The sequence below is a fragment of the Equus asinus genome, chromosome 28 (genome assembly GCF_041296235.1).
Source record: "Equus asinus isolate D_3611 breed Donkey chromosome 28, EquAss-T2T_v2, whole genome shotgun sequence".
Taxonomy (NCBI): Eukaryota; Metazoa; Chordata; class Mammalia; order Perissodactyla; family Equidae; genus Equus; species Equus asinus.
In genome coordinates, this window is record NC_091817.1 from 35,765,731 (window position 1) to 35,784,358 (window position 18,628).

The window sequence follows — 18,628 nt, forward strand, 5'->3', positions numbered from 1 at the left end:
AGCCCTCCAGGCTCCAGGGTGAGGTGTTCAGCCATCCTGAATTATAGGCCATAGGAAGAAAGGACCTCTCTTAGCAAAGCCATATTCCCTTCACTTTCTGCTGGAAAACAGACCACCTTCAGCCCATCTCTTATAGTACTTTATTGAAAGCTGCCAGAAGTAGCCAATCCACCGCAACATCCTGAATTTTTTCTACAAAATTAAGCTTTGATTGGTACTCGGTCTGCGTCCCTAGGTACAAAAAGCAACAGTTTCGCCCACTGTGTAGTGAAGACCTCCAACTTCTCAGCCTGGGGTCTGGCCCCCTTGTTGGCTGCCCCCGCCCTCCTCCACTTACAATTCTATAATTTAGGGGCTATTTCTTACAATGCTTTCTGGTCCAAACTCCCATTTCTCATCTTGAAAGTTAGCCTTGCTTATCCAAGCCCTCCTTGTCCTAAGGGAACGGCCTTAAAGTGAATAGCTGTCAGCAGATCCTTGTTAATGTGTTAGAATTGTCAAAGGAGCACCACCACCACCTCTGCAGTGTCTGGGTTTCAGTGGAGAGACTCTTGAAGGTAGAAACAGTCGTCAAGATCCAAAGGGCTACATCTAATGGTGGGATTTCAGGCACAGGACTGAAGGCAGGAAGATGGAGTGGAGAAAGTAAGCCTTTTAAAGCCAGGCAACCCTGGATTTGAGCATTGGCTTCGTCACGACTATGTGGACTTTAACCAGTTACCTCTTTAAGCCTCAGTTTTCTCGTCTGTGAAATTGTGAATAACAATACCTCCTATAATTATGAAGGCTAAATGGAAGATATGAAGCACCTAGCACTGGGATAACCATAGAATAGGTGCCCCCCAAAATGTTGGTATACCTTTCTAGAAGCACTGAGGTGGTAGAAGGTGGGAGACGCTGAAAGAAGCCAAGCATGGATAATGGGCTCTGGGACCTGGTAATCTTGGGGCCGGGGTGGCCCTTGGATCCCTAGGATCAGACTTAATGGTCCCCCTCTGGGCACCAACTCAACAGTGTTTGCTGAGACTTGGAGATGAGGAGCAGCAGGATCAGGGTTTGGTTTCTTCAGCGACTGGTCCTGACTCTCCAGGTGTTGACTTCCCCAAGGAAAAACAATGCTCAGAGTTGGTGGCCAGCAAAGAGGCCTGGAGAGAGAAGCCAAAGACAGCTATCTCTGTGACTTTAGACCCTTTTGGAATAGTACAGCAGAACCTTGGATCCCAGAGTGGAAATAGCAGCCACTCTCTGCCTGGGAGCAAAGGTAGGCTGACCATCCACCTCATGAGGTGGCGAAGCTTAGATTCTTGCAGAAAATCACCAAATGAGCCTGCCCAATTTTTGATAACTTAAGGGAAGATTCATAAAGAATACTGAAAATATAACTTCAGTTAATAAAATTTGAACTTACCTTCAACCTTAGCGTTAGACCAGTCACCAAATAGCCTCAGAAAATGAGTAACATATTCAAAATCTACCCTCTTAAAAGTTTTTTTTAGAAGTCCTGGTCATGCGGACAGCTACTTGCTTTAAATCATCTTCTCTAGAAATATAGAAATTGACACCCTTCTACCCTGTCTGTAGGAACCAAGACCTCCCATCAGTGTTTGATCCTGCTTTCCGTCTTGTGCATTTGTGGCTCTCGCCTCCTTGCCTCACCCCAGTAGTTCACACAGTGGGTGTATGTGATTATAGCCTGTGGGGGTTCTTGCTTAATTATAATTACTCACATTAAAGCAACTCCTTGGACGATGTCTCATTCTCCAGGCTCTAACATGGACATGGGCATGGATAGACGTAGGCCGTGTGTATCATGGCCTGAGATTTCTAATTTCTAGAAGGCATCTTTATGGAAACTGGCAGAAATTTTTGTACTATTTCAGGGCTTTTGCTAACCCTCAACTAGAACTTGTTCTTTATTTCCCAGCCATCTTCAGGATCAGGTGAAAGGTCTTATGTTATTCCTTCCTAGGAATATAAAATGGCTTCCTTCTTCCCTTCCCTTCCCTTCTTTCTGCCAGCTTCTCTCCCTCCGCTCTTTGTTCTTATCCTTTCTCTTTTTCCTGTCATCTTTCCTCTTCCCTCCTGTTGTCCTCCTTTTGGTCCTTCTTTTTCCCTAACTCGTTCTCTCTCTCTCTCTTTTCTTTCTCTCTTCTCATCTCTCTCCTTCCCTCGCCCTTTCTCCCATGACTAATTTAGCTGGTTTGCTGCTGCACTGTTAAATTTGTTTTATCATTTTGAGTGTGTGCCCAGAGACTTTCAGGCAACGGGCAAACTTTGAAAATCCCTAAGACAGTACCATCCAAGGTGCAGGGCTTCTGCGGGTGCCGGGGTGTGAAGTGTGTGGAATGTTTCCAGGGTGCAGAGGAGAACTGACATGCCTGGCTCTAGAGGGGCTGCAGATCCCCTATCTGGTCAGCCAGGCCCCTGGGGGCAGTGGCTGGGCACCCTCGAGCAGCTCCTCTTGATGTAGAAAGAAAGTGGTGATGTTTGAAGAGCTCCTCTCTGCTCCACCCTTCATTAAACTCCCCCTTCCCACCCTATTAGGAAAAGCTTTTATTAAAAAAAAAAAAAAATCCTTCCTGTGTGATTTTCTTGTCATCTTTTTAATTTATGAGACCAAGACTCCCATAGTTCACTGAATTAAATCATATCTCCCGCCCCATCTCTTCCACTCATTTTTCTCTGTCTTCCTTTTTTATAGACTCCTCTGTGGATTCCTGCCTCTATTTCTCTGGTTATCTCATCCTTCTCTTCTCTGCTGACACCCTGCCTTATTTCTCTCTCTCTTCTCTCTCTTGAGGTGGGGTGTTGTAGGCAGACAGGAACAGAGAAAACTGGGGCACTCTGGAGGCAAGTTTGAGAAACGTGCCCATGGCATTTTTCTAGAGCATCCCTAAAAATGGAAGAAAAGACAATGAGACACCCAGAGCCACAAGTCCAAAATTCTGCAACAGCAAACCCGCTCTCCAGCCAGTCTTCAGTGATTCTTGAGAGAGGAGAGTCAGTGGGCTTTGGGGTCAGGAAGAACTGAGTCTGAATCCAGGCTTCATCACTTGCTCCTTGGTTGCACGAACATGTTAAACCTTCTGAGCCTTGGTTGTCCTATCCGTAAAATGTAGAGATAGTCACACTTCTTGGAGTTCCAAGGACAGAATGAAATAGCAACTATGACAAGTGTTTGGAATGTGTTAAGCACACGGTGAATATTAATTTCTTTCTTTCATCTCAGAGAATATTGAATCTGTGAAGACTTAGGGTAAATAACAAAGAGTGGCAGTTGAAGCTGGTGAGAGCACAGCATTTCATGTGTTGGTTGGTGCTGTTTCCTGCGGATGGCAAGAGCCTACAGGTCAATTTTTATTCTGGGTATCCTGTAGTAACTGCGTTCGATTCTTTAATGTTTAAATCGTGCCTGCTTTCCCTTAGCTGGCATGATGGTTAGACCTCCCGCTAGTGTGCTTATTTATTTTTTTTAATTTCACTAGCAATGTGTGAAAGCATTCTTATGGGAAAAAGGCAAAATCAAACGCAACAGGATAAAACAAAAATGCCCCTTGGCCATTCCCAGAAGTCCTAACTCTGACCTGGAGGTAATAACAGCTTGGTGTGTGTCCTTTCAGACCAAAAGGAAAAACTTTCATTCACACACATATATGTACACATAGATTTATTTTGTGTATAGATTTATTTTGTGATTTTGATCATAAAATGTATTCTCACTGTTATTATTTTGCAACTTGGCTCTTTGTTTCTTTATTAGTTTAAAATGTTCTGGAAATCTTTTCTTGTCTTTATCGAGAGCTCCGTCTCATTTCTTCCCCCTGCTGTAGTGCCTTCCATAATTCTCCCACTAGAATAGAGGGATGTTGTCTTTTTCATTTCTTTATCCCTTGAAGCTCTAACATGACCTGTCATATAATAGGTATTTTACTACTATGTTAACAATTACAAATGTTCCCTAAATGATTGAATGAATTAATATGGATATACCATATGCATTTTTAACCATTAACCCTTCCCCTACTGATGGACATTTAGGTTAGTTCTTCTTTTAAAATCTCTATTACAAACAACACTGGAGTGAACATCATTATGCCTGCCTTGTTGTGCGCATAGCCATGGATTTTTCTAGTGTAGTGTAGGTCCTAAGAAGTGGAATTGCTGGGGTAAGGGAGAGTTCTTTTTTTAAAAATTGATCCATGTTGCCAAAATGTCTTCCAAAGACAGTGGTTCTAATCCACAATCCTACCAATAATACCTTTTCTTAGATGTCTTTTTGATGGTATGTTTCCAAAATAGTCATATGTAGTTCTTTTCTGTTTTGACTTCAGAGAAGGAGGAGGAAAGAGGGTAATTAGAAAGAAATAAGGGAGGTACAGAAATTCATTCATCCACTCATTTTTCCAATCATTGATTCCATTCTAGGCTCTGCTCTAAATGCTGAGAACATAAAGATAAATGAGACCTGCTACACACCCCAGAGGATTTCATGGTCTGGACTTAACACTTAGATACTCAATTCTTAAAATGCAATAGCATCAAGAGACATGACAACTAAATGCATAGTCTGATCCTGGACCAGGACAAATAATAGCTATAAAGAAAAATATTGGGACATATGGTAAAATTTAAATGTGGCCAATGGATTAGATAATTTCCTATCAATGTTAAATTTCCTGATTTAGATCATTGAACTGCGCTTACGTAAGAGAATGTTCTTGTTCTTAGAAAGTACATGTCAAAGTGTTTAGGGGTAAATACACGTGCTTTCTCCAACTGACTCTTAAATGGTTCAAAAAATATGCATTCATACAACTCAGAGGTTTCTTTGATGAAGGAAATGTTCTATATCTGCTCTGACTATGTGGCAGCTAAGAGCTACGTGTGACTACTAAGGATTTGAAATATGGTTAATGTGACTGAAGAACTGAACTACTAATTTGATTCCTTTTCAATTTCAATAGCCCCATGTGGTTAGTGGCTACCATATTGGACAGCACAGATACAGAGGGAGGGAAAGAATAATAAAATAAATGTGACAAAATGTAAAGAATTGGTGAACCTGTATAAAGGATGTGCAGAAATTCTTTGGATTATTCTTGTAATTTTTCTTTAGGTTTGAATTATATATTTTTAATTACATAATAAATGCAACGTCAGGTCAGGGAAATTCAAATTAAAATATCACTGAGATATATTTTATTACAATTAAATTGTCACAAATAAATAAAATTATACTATCCAGGAGCCACAGAAAGGACACGCTCAGACATTACTGTTGGGTGTGCAAATAGGCACAACCTTTTTTAATGTATCCTACAGAAATACTTGCACAAGTACATGAGAAAACATATAAGGATGTTCATTGCAGCTTTATGTGTAATACCAAGAAATTGGAGACCGTCGAAATGTTTAACAACCAGAGAATAGTTAAATGTATTTTGCTTTGTTCTGATTCTGGATTACTATAAAGTTCTTCACCAGATTGAGGTAAATCTTTATGCATTGGCGTGGAAAGGTGTCCAAGATAGATTGTCGGGTGAGAAAAAAGCAATTTGCCAAACAAAATGTTTAGTATGATTGCATTTTTGTAATAAAAACACTAAAACTACATACGCACACACACTCTCACTCACATTTATAAGTACATATGTACATAGGCAAAAGTTTGGAGAAATACACATGAAACAGTTACCAGAGCATTCTCCAGAAATTCCTTGAGACCTGTGGAAAGACCACCCAGCTCCGTCTCTCGAGTCCTCGGGCTGGCTGTGGAGGGTCCTCTCTGAGGCGCCTGTGCTGTAGCAGCAGACGTGCCGTGGGGCAGCCAAAAATCTCAAGCTGGTGCCCATCCGCTTGTTACCTGCACCTCCAGGCCTGCACCACCAAATCTCTGGAACATGCCCCCTCACAGGGCCGGCCATTTCCAGGCCCGCATGATGCCCCTCCCCATGGCCACCAGGCCTGCAGGGCAGGCAGGGTCATTATTGAGTTCCAACGAAGGGAGTGTTTATTATTGTTGTCGGTTTGATACTGATCCCAAAAGGACCTAATCAACAGGTAATAAGACCTCATGGGAGCGATTAGAAACCTCAACTTTAACCCTGTTATAACCACAGCAGAGAAAGCCAGAGTCACTGCAGTACTGTGTCCCTCACTCTACAGGGCCTGATGGGGAGGAGACAAGGGGCAAGTAGGGGAGAGCCAGAGAGGTACTGGTGGGTGTGCTCAGGGATGGGCTGCAAAGGGAATCTGGGAGGGGGACACATCCAAAATTGAGTCTACCCCATAACGTACACCACCACCACCACCATCATCATCATGCTTAATTGAAGAGCGGTGCTGGGTACACAAAGCACAAAAATAGTGAAGCCATGGTCCTGGCCCCAAGATGCCCACAGACATGGGAATATAATAGGAGCTACACTACAGGATAGGTTTGTTCGGGGCACAGGGGTGGTACAGGCGAGGGAATTATCAACCTTGTTGGGTTGAGTGAGGGAAGGCAAGAGCACCAGTAAATTGCTATCTTGCAGTCTGTAGATGTGACAGTATCTGTTGTTTGGGCCTAAAGGGCTTATATTTAGACACCCACTTCTTTGTCTTTGAGGCTGCCTTAAATCCTGTTTCTTTCTTAATAAGTTTGGATATAAATAAATAAAACTAACTAGTAATTAATTTAAAAATACATACTTAAATATTTGCTTTTGGGTGTTGCAAGTGACTCACCTGCCAACTAATTAGATGAAAAGTTAGTCCCATCCATTAGCAAAATTTAATAATGCCTGATAAGATAACAGCGTTGTGACCCATTTCTCATTACCCACATGGCAACCAAGTGTGTTGTTACATAATTATCCCATGAGAACACCCTTGGAACTGGACCGACTAACTGCACCCCAGCACATCATCAACGTTGTTGATGGACAGTTGATAAATATTTTGATTACTTAAAGTCTCCAGAGCAGGGCCTCTGTGATGGATGATGGAGACAAAGTCACATTTGCAAAGGTCACATTGGCCCCCTGTTTTTTCTAACTTGCACAAAATTACAACAATCTTTCTTGTTGCACAAAATTTTGCATTTTGCATAAAACTGCTGCAAATGTCGTATCAGCTTGGTCAACAGGTTTGACCAGGCCCAGGAGCACAATAAAGACAGTGAAATTGGACAACAGCACAGCAGCCGTCACTCTGCTCAGTCTTTTATTGCCTTTGAAGAGCATCACACTTAGAGAAGGAGAGTTTGTACATTCACAACTCGCTTGATCCTGGATTCTCCTTCTCCTAGAGCAGAAGTCCTGAAACCGAAACTAACACCATATAAAAACCAGTGTGCATTTGAAGTCTTCTCAGAGCTGGTAAAGAATTTCAACTTCATTAAATAAAGAAGAAACGTAAAATTACACAGATTCTTATTTCACAAGCACTCATGCAGCCATATAGGACCTGGCGCTGGATGTGAAAAAAAGAACAAGGTGAGATCCTTGCCCTTAGAGAGCGTGCACTCTAATTGAAGGAAACAGATATAATTGGAATGTGATGAGAAAGGTCAGGCAGTAGCAGAAGCTCAGGGAACTAACAGGAGAAATTTCTAACATGGCTTGGAGGAAAGTGGTCTGGGAAAGCTTCAGAGGGACATTTGAGCTGTGCTTTGGATGATGAGAAGATTCCCCTGGTTCTGGTGCTGGTGTTCCAGGAAGAGGGCCTTATGCAAAAGCACAGAGGTGAGAGAACGTAGGTCAGCATGCACATGGGAGAGTGGGAGAGATGTGGAGGCAGAAGGATGGCTGGATCCAAAGAAGCCTCAATCATAAAGGTCTTGAAGGCCATGAGAAAAATCTTTGACCTAGAAGACCATGGAAGCGTTCAGTTTTTTTTCTTTTTTAGAATTAACAAATAGAAATTGACTGTTAAAACAAAGTGGCCAAGGATATATTTATGTAAGAGTTTTTGTCATCAAGCACACTGAATGGTGGCTGAGTATCACAATATTTTCTAGTCCTGTTCCCTCTGCAGGTCACTTGTATCATCTTGTGAGCTCTCAGATGGCCCAGTGACAGACTTGTCTGACAGGCCCACTACCTTCAGGGAGCTCACGGTCAGGTGAGGGACAGCCTTGCATTTGATCACTCAACAGCGTGATGACAGAAGCCAACGTAAAATGCTGTGGAAGCACTTAAGGGGACAGAGGACAGGGTTGAAGGGTGGCCAAGGAAGGCTTCCTGAAGTAAGCAACACTTGAGCTGCACGTTGAAAGTTGACTGAGAGCTAGCAAGTTGAAGAGGATTCAGAATCAGGTCTACACTGAAGTCCACTGTGGCCCAGAGGGGTTGTTCTCTGGAGACCCTGTTTGTTCCCATTACTTTTGTATAGCACGGCCCATGAACTATGAGCCAGCCTGCCTTAACTGGTGAACACCTTCCCTTCCCCCTCTCTCAAAAAGAAAACATGCTCACTCCTTTGCTGAGAGATTTGCCCAAATGGTCATATTTGAATCCATAAGTAGGACATAATTCCAGAGTGCAGAGACTGAACGTATCATTTTACCCATTTATTGTGGCAATGGTCTCAATGGCTATTCTTCTGGAGACTTGCTCATGCTCAGGTGAAGACAGGTGCATTTCATAACCTAACCTATCAAACTACTTTGTCCCAAAGAGACTTGGACGGTTCCTCCTCTGAGGTCACCATCACCAGATGTTCCATGAGAAGCCATGAGACAAGGAATTTGACAGAGGCATCAGGATACCCACAGTTAGCTTGGACTTTGGCCAAATTAATAAATTCCTTGTGTTGGTTTCTACAGCTTTCTCACAGTATCTGCCAGGACAACCCCAGTTTGGTCTGAAGACCGAAGAAGATGATTCTATGTAAAATATCTCTGTAAAGAGGTCTACAAATAAAAGGTGGTGTTATTTCATTAAACTCAGAAAGCATTCGTCAAACACTTAGAATTGTCCAGGTCCTATGACTGGGACGAAAAGAGTCAGGAGACATAATCCCCACCCTGAGGAGTTCATGGACTCACAGAGGAGTTCAGACAGAAAAACAAATTAACTGTAATTCAATATGAAAAGTGCTATAATAGAGAGAGGTTCAAAGTGCTGTGGAAACATGGGGGAGGAAGTAATTAATTTTCAGCAAGTAGCTGCGAATGGGTGGTGAAGGTGAACAGAGGTGCTGCAGGTAGAGGGAGCTGCTCTAGGACAGGCCTGCAGGAATGAGGGCTCAGTCTTGTTGAAGGAAGAGGGAGGGGCTAGTATGGGGTGATTGAGTGTGAGGCACATGGGACAATGCCTGGAGATGAGGCTAGAGACCTGAGGTGCTCTTGGCCCAGGATTTTAAACCTTATCAAGTAGAACTGGGAGCCACTGGAGGCCTTTACACAGATGTACGTGGAGGGACACTGGGATCCAATGGCTACCATTCATTGAGCACCTAACATGTGCTAGGAACCATATTAAGCACTTACCTGTGTTTTCTCTTTTGACCTTTACAAGAACCTATGAGATAGGTGCTATTATTACTCCCCTTTCACTGAAGATGAAATTGAGGCTTTGAAAGAGTAGGAACTTACCCAAGATCCCCCAATAAGTGACAGAGCTGAGGTTCTGACCTTAAGCCCAGGTTATACATGTTTTTTAATTTTCATCTTAACAAATGCAGATCAACTAAAAGACACAAATACCAAGGAGAGAAAGGCTAGCTGTGATTATGACTGTGGCAGTGCTTCGGAAGGTCGAAAAAGTCTATGCAGATATCCCTACATGTCAGCAGCGGGCCTGCGATTAAGAAATTCACCTATTCAATTCAACAAATGTTTTTTGAAGCACCAGCGTCACACAAGGTCCTATAGGAAAGCAAAGATGATTTAGAGCAAAGAAACTCACTTCTGGGAGCTTCAAGTCCAGTGGAAGAAATAGATTAGCATGCAGAAATACATTCCCAGAAAATGAGTCTGGAAAAGAGGAGGAGCATGTCCCCTGGATTTAGAGGTTGGAAGAGGCCGCATTTGAGATGCGTCTTGAGGCTAGCTCACGTGAATGCTTCCCTTTTCTTACTCTAGAGGTGCAGAAGCGAGGATGGAAGAAACAGGACTGAGGAAGTAGCACCCAATTAGTGAGGGGCTCATCGGGAGGGGTAGTGAGCAGAGTGAGGATGATTGGAGGGTTGAGGCTTGAAGCCTGGGGCCTGCAGAGCAGTGGTGTCATTAACAGAAATAAGGAAGTCAGGAAGAAACCAATCTCAAAACGAAATTGAATTCAGAAGAAAGGCTAAACCTCTTTGTGGCACTCAGTTGATTTCTCTCAGAGCAGTGGTTCTCAACCAGGGGTGATTTTGTGTCCCATGGGACATTTGGGACTGTCTGGAGACTTTTTCAGTTGTCCTAAGTGGGGGAGGGAGGGTACTACTGATCTCTAGTGGGTAGAGGCCAAGGATGCCGCTACAATGCACAAGAGAGTCCCCGTCACAAAGAAATATCTGGCCCCAAATAGTGCCAAGGTTGAGAAAACTTTTGGGCATTCCCCAAAGTATGACCTAAGCATCGTATGAGAAAATGGAGAAATAAAGATAATTCAAAGGCCATTAACAAATAGATTGCTTCTCAAAGTACATATTTCTAGTTGTAAAAATTGTAGAAAGGGTAACAGAGAGCTTTGTTTGGGATTCCGGAATGCCTACCTCTGATGACTGCACTCCAAGCCCCCAAAGAGCTAATACACTTTACTTGGATTCCTTCTTTCTCCTGTCAACACATTGGGTGGGGAGAGGGTGAGACCACCCCCTCATTCCTCAATCACACCCTCCCTCCATACACACGCAGCAAAGGAGAAGCCCTACAGAATTCCGCTCATCTTCCTTACTCAATAGAACAATATCTTATTAGCATGGTAGTCATATTACTCATGCCAAAAGACAAGGTCCTCAACTTTATGAGCAATTCTGGGGGGTGTAAAGCCCACCTTAGAAATTCGGACTTGTCAGATCTTAGATGGGGCCCAGAAATTTACGTATTTAACTAGTACCCTTAGAAATTCTGATAAGATGGGCCATGGGCCACAACTGAGAAACCCTTGCAATTGGGGCGGGAGACGAAGGAGAAATGAAGCAGGGCAGTTTGCATCAGATTGGGCAGGACAAAAGCAGGCAGGCTCTGAGTGCTGGGGTACTGAGCAGACAGGTTTCCATGGTAGAGAATGTATGCAGGGCCTGAGAAAGGTCTGAAGCACAAGAGGAAGGACATGGCGGATCCCAAGAATGGATAAAGAGGACAACAACAGGTGGTGCCGGGGACCAGTTGTTTTTTCTGATGTTTTACCCTCAGAATCTTTTCTCTGGAGAATTCTGGAAATTCTAACTTGTAAACCAAAATCTGGGAGATGTTCTGATTTAAGTGGGGTGAAAGGGCTCTCTTGAACTCTGCTACTTTCTGACATTTCTGAGAGCCAAATTCTACCAAAGAGTTGCAAAGTGAATCAAACCCAGCAGACACTCTTCAGCCAGACCAAAGAGGAAAAAAGGCACACTCATTGTTCAGGTCACGTCATCTCCTGAGGATCTAGTGACTGAGGTTTATTTGTTCATTTGATAAATGTTTTTCTGAGTACCGAGCATGGGCCAGGGACTCTTCTAAAATATAAGTCGTATGCTGTGGCTATCCATCTACTGTCCACCTTTTCATTCTTCCTCTGCTCATTAGCCCAACTCTCAGAAGTGAGGAAAAGAAACTAAGTGAAACTCATAGTTTGGTTACTTGCTAATTTTAGTGAGCCATTTGGTGGTGGAATCCTGGAAACTGTCAACAGTAAAACCCAAGGCTTCTCTCACGTCTCCTTCATCTGAATTCTCCTTGTTCTTCATCTTTGCATGTAATGGGCTGATTATTATGGTGAGATGGTGAACCTGTAAATAATATCTCAAGTCCTCAAGACAATGTTCCTAGGAAAAGGAATTCCGGGGGAGGGGCTCCAGATAGCAGAAGCGAAAGTTCCATTGGGATCACACTAAAGCATGGCGGATGCTAATGGCAGACTGAGGGACCCAGATCAAGATGAACATGAGACCTGTTCCTGCTCCCTCCCTACCCTACCCCACTCCACTTCTGTTTCTACTGAGAACAGGACACACAAAGCTCACCTCTTAATGTTTCCAAATAATGCTGTTTTAAGAACCCAGCTGTCTGGTGTATGACAAAAATTAAAAACCCCAACAACAAAAATTACTATTCAAAGAAAAGTATTATTTTAGGATGACATTATTTTTTAAATTCACATTTTTCATTTGTTATAACATGTAGCAGTTCTGTGAACACATAGATAAGAGGATACAATAGATATTTGACAGTGTAGTTCTCAGAATATTTGCATATCCAAGAGATTATTTCAGCAAGCATACTTAGACTGACCCTATTAACCATTCACAATATTTTGTCTTGAATCCAATTCACACTCTGTAGACATGTCCAATTCACATTTCAGCTCTTACGCTGTTTTCCCTTTCATACTTTATATTAGGAAATAAATCCATAACATCAAATTTCATGACAACATCTGCTCTGGTGACATGATTGAAAGGGAATTTCACTCATGCCAGGTTATTCTGTTTCTTAATTTGTTCTTTATCATACCTGAGAAGCAGGCTGTTTTATCAAGTCCAATATAGAGAATGGAAGCTACTGGTGCAGAATTCACAACCGGCACCAGCCCCAGCATTCTGGAGGGTGACTGTAAGAGTCCTCTGAGGTGGCGTTATTGGCAGGATGACCAGAGAGTAATTCCAAGGCATGAATGTCTTGCCACCTGTGCTCAAGCCAGTTCTGCCAAGTTAGCAAGCAGAGCATTCAAGATAAAGGTAGGGGCTAGCCCAGTGGCGCAGCGGTTAAGTTCACACGTTCCGCTTCTCGGCAGCCCGGGGTTTGCAGGTTGGGATCCTGGGTGTGGACATGGCACCGCTTGGCAGAAGCCATGCTGTGGCAGGCGTCCCACATATAAAGTAGAGGAAGACGGGCATGGATGTTAGCTCAGGGCCAGTCTTCCTCAGCAAAAAGAGGAGGATTGGCAGCAGTTTGCTCAGGACTAATCTTCCTCAAAAAAAAAAAATAGAGGTAGCTCAATGTATATAATGTGCAGTCACTTTTTTATGAAAAAAAATGTGATGGTCAAAAAACATTAGTCCTTATATACTAGGGACTCATATTCTTGTACACCAGTGTTCATAGCAGCACTATTCCCAATAGCCAAAAGGTAGAAACAACCCAAATGGCCATCAACAGATGAATGGGCAAACTAAATGTGGTATATCCATACAGTGGAACATTATTCAGACACAAAAAAGAACAAAGTTCTGATATATGCCACAACATGAATGAACCTTGGAAATATTATGCTAAGTGAAATAAGCAAGACACAAAAGGACAAATATTATATGATTCCATTTATATGAAATATCCAGAATAGGCAAATCCGTAGAGATAGAAAGTAAATTAGAGGTTCCCAGGGGCTGGGGCAGGAGGGAGTGAGGAGTTAACGCTTAGTGCATGCAGAGTTTCTGTTTGGGGTGATGAAAAATTTTGGAAATAGATGGTGGTGATAGTTACACAACATTGTATATGTGACTAATGCCACTGAATTGTACACTTTAAAAATGGTTAAAATGGCAAATTTTATGTTAGATATATTTTACCATGATGAAAAATTAAATAATTAAATTTATAAAGGTAAAACCTAAAACCAGATGATTAAAGTGAAAAAAAGCATGAAAGCTAGAACTGAGAAATTCAACTAACTGAAGGTAGAAAACAGAGTGAGCAGTCATCTCAGAGCTGCTCAATTCACACTGTCCAAAAAGAAACATGTCTGTTGTCTTCCTCCTGCCTGGGCTTCCCCTGTGGATGTTTACAGCACAGATTTGTTGCTGCCTTTCGAGACCTCATCTCCGACGTTTAGGGCCATGGCGCCTGTTTTCTCCAGCTGAGCTCCCCTCTGCGCCAACACACCTGACGTGAGATGAGGCTCCAGAAGCAAGCCAGCTCCCCAATACGCTTCTGCCTGGAGGAGGTGTTTTAACAGATGTCACGTTCTCTGCCTTCTCCCAGCCCCGCTTCCCTCCCACCAGCAGAACATCAGCTTCACCTACTGCATACTAGGAATTGTGTTTTCCCCATTTAAGGGATACCATAAGTGAGCCTGTGGAACGTAGGGAGGTCTCCTGAGTTGACGGGCCATGAAAGGCCTACCCATCTCTCAGCCTCCAGCTCCTGCTTGCTGTCAGAAGGAGAAAAGGTTACTTTCTGGAGCCGTTATGGGAGCCCAAACCCAGCTCCGGCAGCAGGAGCAGGCAGGATGGCAGTAAAGTTTCCATATCCCCCGGGGATGTAATCACATTCTCCAGCCAGGTGCTGGGAGTGAGGCTTGTGGCTTCCAACCTTCTTGGCCCGAGGCCAGAGTTTCCAGGCCTCCCTGCACCCTTCAGATCCTTCCCATCATCTTTCCAACCAGAAGCTTGTTAAGCTTTTCCTGTGCTTTTATTCAGATTTCAAGGCACCCTCTGTGTGTTCAACTTCAAAGAAAGTTTGCTGCAGTCAGTGCAATTCTGTAACAAGTGGAAGCTCCAAACAGCTCTGTCGAAAATGGTTTTGTTAAAATGAATGGGGCTGGGAGTCTTCCCCCACCTTTTCTTTCCAATGAAATTGCATTTGTGTCTGGATTAACTTGCCCGATATCAATCCCCAAATTTTTAAAGATGAAAAGAGAACAGCCACACAATATTTAAAATGTGAAATGATTACAAAATGGCACCAGGCCAATGTTTATGAATCATTGAATATGATCATAAAATCATAAAAAATAATCACCAAAAGGTAAATAAATTACCCAGCTTACGGCTTATTTTGTGTAGGGTCGGACACAAAAGCTGCAGCCATGAATGATTTATGCCTGTTTTAACAATAATACTCATTTTACTGAAAGATGGTCAGCACTTGGGCTGCTGTGGGCAACATGCCAGTTGTCGAAAGGTTAATGTTTCAGCAGCAATACACTAAATTATGAATAATACCGGTCCCAAAATGGAAGGTTATTAGCTCAGTATGCTTAATTAGCCCAGCTAGAACTTTGCCATCAAGTAGCAGTCCCCATTACTGCGGCACTAGCGATGATGGGGGATGGCAGCCTTGGGCTTCTAATGCCAGAACGGGGGCAGGTAGAGGCACGAGGGGTGTGGGGTGTGTCCTTTACTTTCTTTTCATTTGGTGTCAGGAAAGCATCTCAGAAGCTGGTTTTCAGGATTTTGGACTCTCCTACGGTTTATCTTTGAAGACTTCCCAGAAAGAAAGAGCAGAAATTATTTGGGAGGGGCGTGGTAGTCAGCCTTGTGGACCCACCATGATTTGCTTCCACATCTGCATGTTGCTTGTTAGCTCAAGACCTACCAAAGAACATAAGGTACCATTCACCAGCCAAGCTGATCCATCAGCACTGACCCAACACAGGTTTTTATTGAACAGCTACTATGTCCTGGGCATATACAAAGCAGTTGACAAGACAAACACATTTTAGATCGAAGGGAGGGGACAGCCCGTAAACGACCAAACTACGCCATTAGTGCATTAAGTACAGCCACGTGACTGCTTTGAAGGGAAGGTTTAGAACGCCAGCACCTGGACTGGAGTCGGGGTAGGGGTTCTTGGAGAAGGCTTCCTGAAGGAAGTGCCATTTGCTCTGATCTCTAAAAGGTGAGTAGGAATTAGTTAGGTGAAACTCTTCCAAGAAAGGAACATCTAAGCCAAAATGGTGGTAGAGAATGATGCAGCCATTGCATAAAAGGGGTTTAGAAGAGCATTGGCCTGCCAGGGCAGTAAGCATGCTGTTGAGCACCCAGCTGGAATGGGTATGTATGTTTGTGCATGTGTGTGTCTCTGTGTGTATGTCCACACCTGGCCCCACCATCTCCCCACTTCCTCGCCCCATCCTGGCTTGGACCTGCCAGGTGCTCCGGTTTAAAACTTGAAGTTTACAGCCAGGAGTAGGGCTGGGTTTACAGCCATGCCATGCCGGCCACGTCCCATGCCGGCTGTCTGCACCACCGCCTAGTTCTACTGAGTACTATTAGTAGCTTGTTTTTCTAAGCCCTAAAATTCATTTTCTTTTCCCGCCTCGCTTCCAGAAAAATAAATAAAAGTGAACACATCACTCATTTAAGACGAGGAATGGAATTTAGGTTGCGTTTTTCTTTCTATTTTTATGATTAGTTAGAATTTTCCTGGGAACGCCGCCAGGAGGGCATTATGGTGAGATAATGTCCTGTATTTAATCAGTACTGCAATGGCGAACTGCGTTCTGTGAGGAGAAGCCGAGTTAACGCATCCCTCTCTATCTGGTCTATTTTCAGGATACGACGGGGTGGCCCAAGATGCAGACGAGACTGAGAGGTGGCAGGGCCCCAGGCTTGTGTGATGGCCCACGGGTGGACAGGACGCAGCTGTGACTCATTCTCTTCATGCAGGACCCATCAGCTCTGAGAGCCCTGAAACCCCCAAAGGAGCTGCATGAACAGGGCCCCCAAGCAACCAAAGTGATCGACCTTGGTGGACACTTTTGGCATCTTCCTCTGCATCTTTCAGACGTCCGTTGGCCTGGACACACTTCTTGCTTTCAGACGTGCATCCCTCCCCTTTGCAACCCAAACCCAATGTGCGCAGGGGAAGCACAAGGCTTCTAGGGGAACCTGGAAGTCAGCAACAGGTAGGACCGGATCGGCTCCTTCACTCTGCATGTGCGTGGTCATCCAGAGATCCCCAGAACCTCCGCTGGAGGTGACAGCTGGTGGTGTGCAGTTTCCAGAGTCGTTCTTGTTTTCTGAGATGATTGATCCATCACTGAAGAATGAAAGAATCCCTGGCAGTGGTAAAATAGAAAAGGCTATCTTAGAGAGATGTCTTAGAGAGATGTCTGAAAGGGAGGAAGAAAATGAGGACCCAGGGAAAAAGGAGAATGGATTTAGCCTCAAGGAAGGGAGAACAGAGAATAGGCGAATGGATCAGATTGACTTTCTCTGCAGTTAGCGCTGGTGGGCAGGAGGACAGGAGCATGTGGGGCACGCAGATGCTTTCCCATTTACTGTTGTCCCTATTAAATGTGGGGTCTGCAGGAGCCGTCTGTTCAGGTAAAGGCAGTGGAGAGAACAGGATGCCCCAAGCAACCCATAAATAGCAGGGTGAAGACAAAGTGTTTATTACTTAGCCTCATGAAGCCCATATAATGCTCTCCCAGGGTGCGAGAGAGCAAGAGCATGTGTGAGCTGGCCCATGTGTGTCCCGGGAGTGGGAGTCCCAGACCTGGTGTTCGCGCTTGGCTTGATTCTATGAAGGCGTCTATTTGATGGAACGTACGGGAACAGTTCATAGCCAGCCCAGCAAAACTTGTGCGGAGACAGAGCTTTCTTTTTCTCTTTCCTTTTCCTGTTTGCAGTGAGAATGAGGCCTTTCTCTTTTCGGCCCTTTGCTCTCCCCAAAGTTGTCTCACGAGGTCATTGCCAGCTGACAGGCTTCCTTTCAGTGCAAGGTTTGGACGGAAACAATGCTCTGTTTTCTGGGGGGCTGCTGAGACTCTGGGCCTATTCCTGACCAGACTGCCCTAAATTTAAATGGGTTATTGTTTTAGTAGGGCTGTCAGTTTCTGCAGACAATTTGGTCTATACGATGCAAGACTTTATCCTTTTATGTGTGTGCGTTTGTATGTATCTTACTGTAGATATACATACCATCACTATTGAGCAGCAGAACAGTGGTTTAATATCATCATGTTTAGTTTCAAGCCAGGTTCAGCCACATTATAGCTGTGTGTCCTCTCTAGCTGGGCATTAGCATCCTCGGTTCAGACTAGTTTACCTATAAGACACCTTCTAGTTCAAATGTTCTTTAACTCTGTGATTGAAAGATATTGCATTACCATGTTCAATAAAAGCGTAAAAGCACTTTCTCTGAATGGCTTATACATTGGCAGAACTGATTTCTAAGAGCAAGGATATGTGCTGAATGTTCTGTTGAATCTCCTGAATACTGAATTTACCGGTTTGCAAAGATGAATGGAAACTGGTGGAAAGTAGAAGAGATCTGTGTTGTCAAGTTCTAGGGTCTTAAAAAATCCTGATAGAGGGCGGCTGGCCCCTTGGCTGAGTGGTTAAGTTCGCGCGCTTCGCTGTAGGCGGCCCAGTGTTTTGTTGGTTCGAATCCTGGGCACGGACATGGCACTGCTCATCAAACCACGCTGAGGCAGCGTCCCACATGCCACAACTAGAAGGACCCACAACGAAGAATATACAACTATGTACTGGGGGGCTTTGGGGAGAAAAAGGAAAAAAATAAAATCTTTAAAAAGATTCCATTTAAAAAAAAATCCTGATAGAGGTACTCAGGGTTATCACCTACCATAATCTTTGTCAGCAGTGGATGATATTTTGAGAATTAAGAAGCACTTTCAAAAGTGACATATTAGGAATTTCTGAACGAGGACCCAGCTCTGCAAATTTTCATCTGATGAGGGACGGCAAACAGATACAAGCAATTCACCAAAACTAAGGTTGACTATTTTTGATCATTATGAATAATGATCAAATGCCATAATAT

At 43.7% G+C, this 18,628-nt stretch overlaps 1 long non-coding RNA gene across 2 annotated transcripts in view; it reads left to right on the top strand.

Moving 5' to 3' along the window:
• The window catches only part of LOC123281727 (uncharacterized), a 689,591-nt gene extending 671,365 nt beyond the window's left edge, over positions 1–18,226 (top strand). For both annotated transcript variants that reach the window (XR_011499118.1, XR_006521407.2), the window contains exon 8: positions 16,393–18,226. This is a non-coding gene — a long non-coding RNA (uncharacterized lncRNA). The remainder of the gene's footprint in view (positions 1–16,392) is intronic.
• Positions 18,227–18,628: the final 402 nt, after the last annotated feature.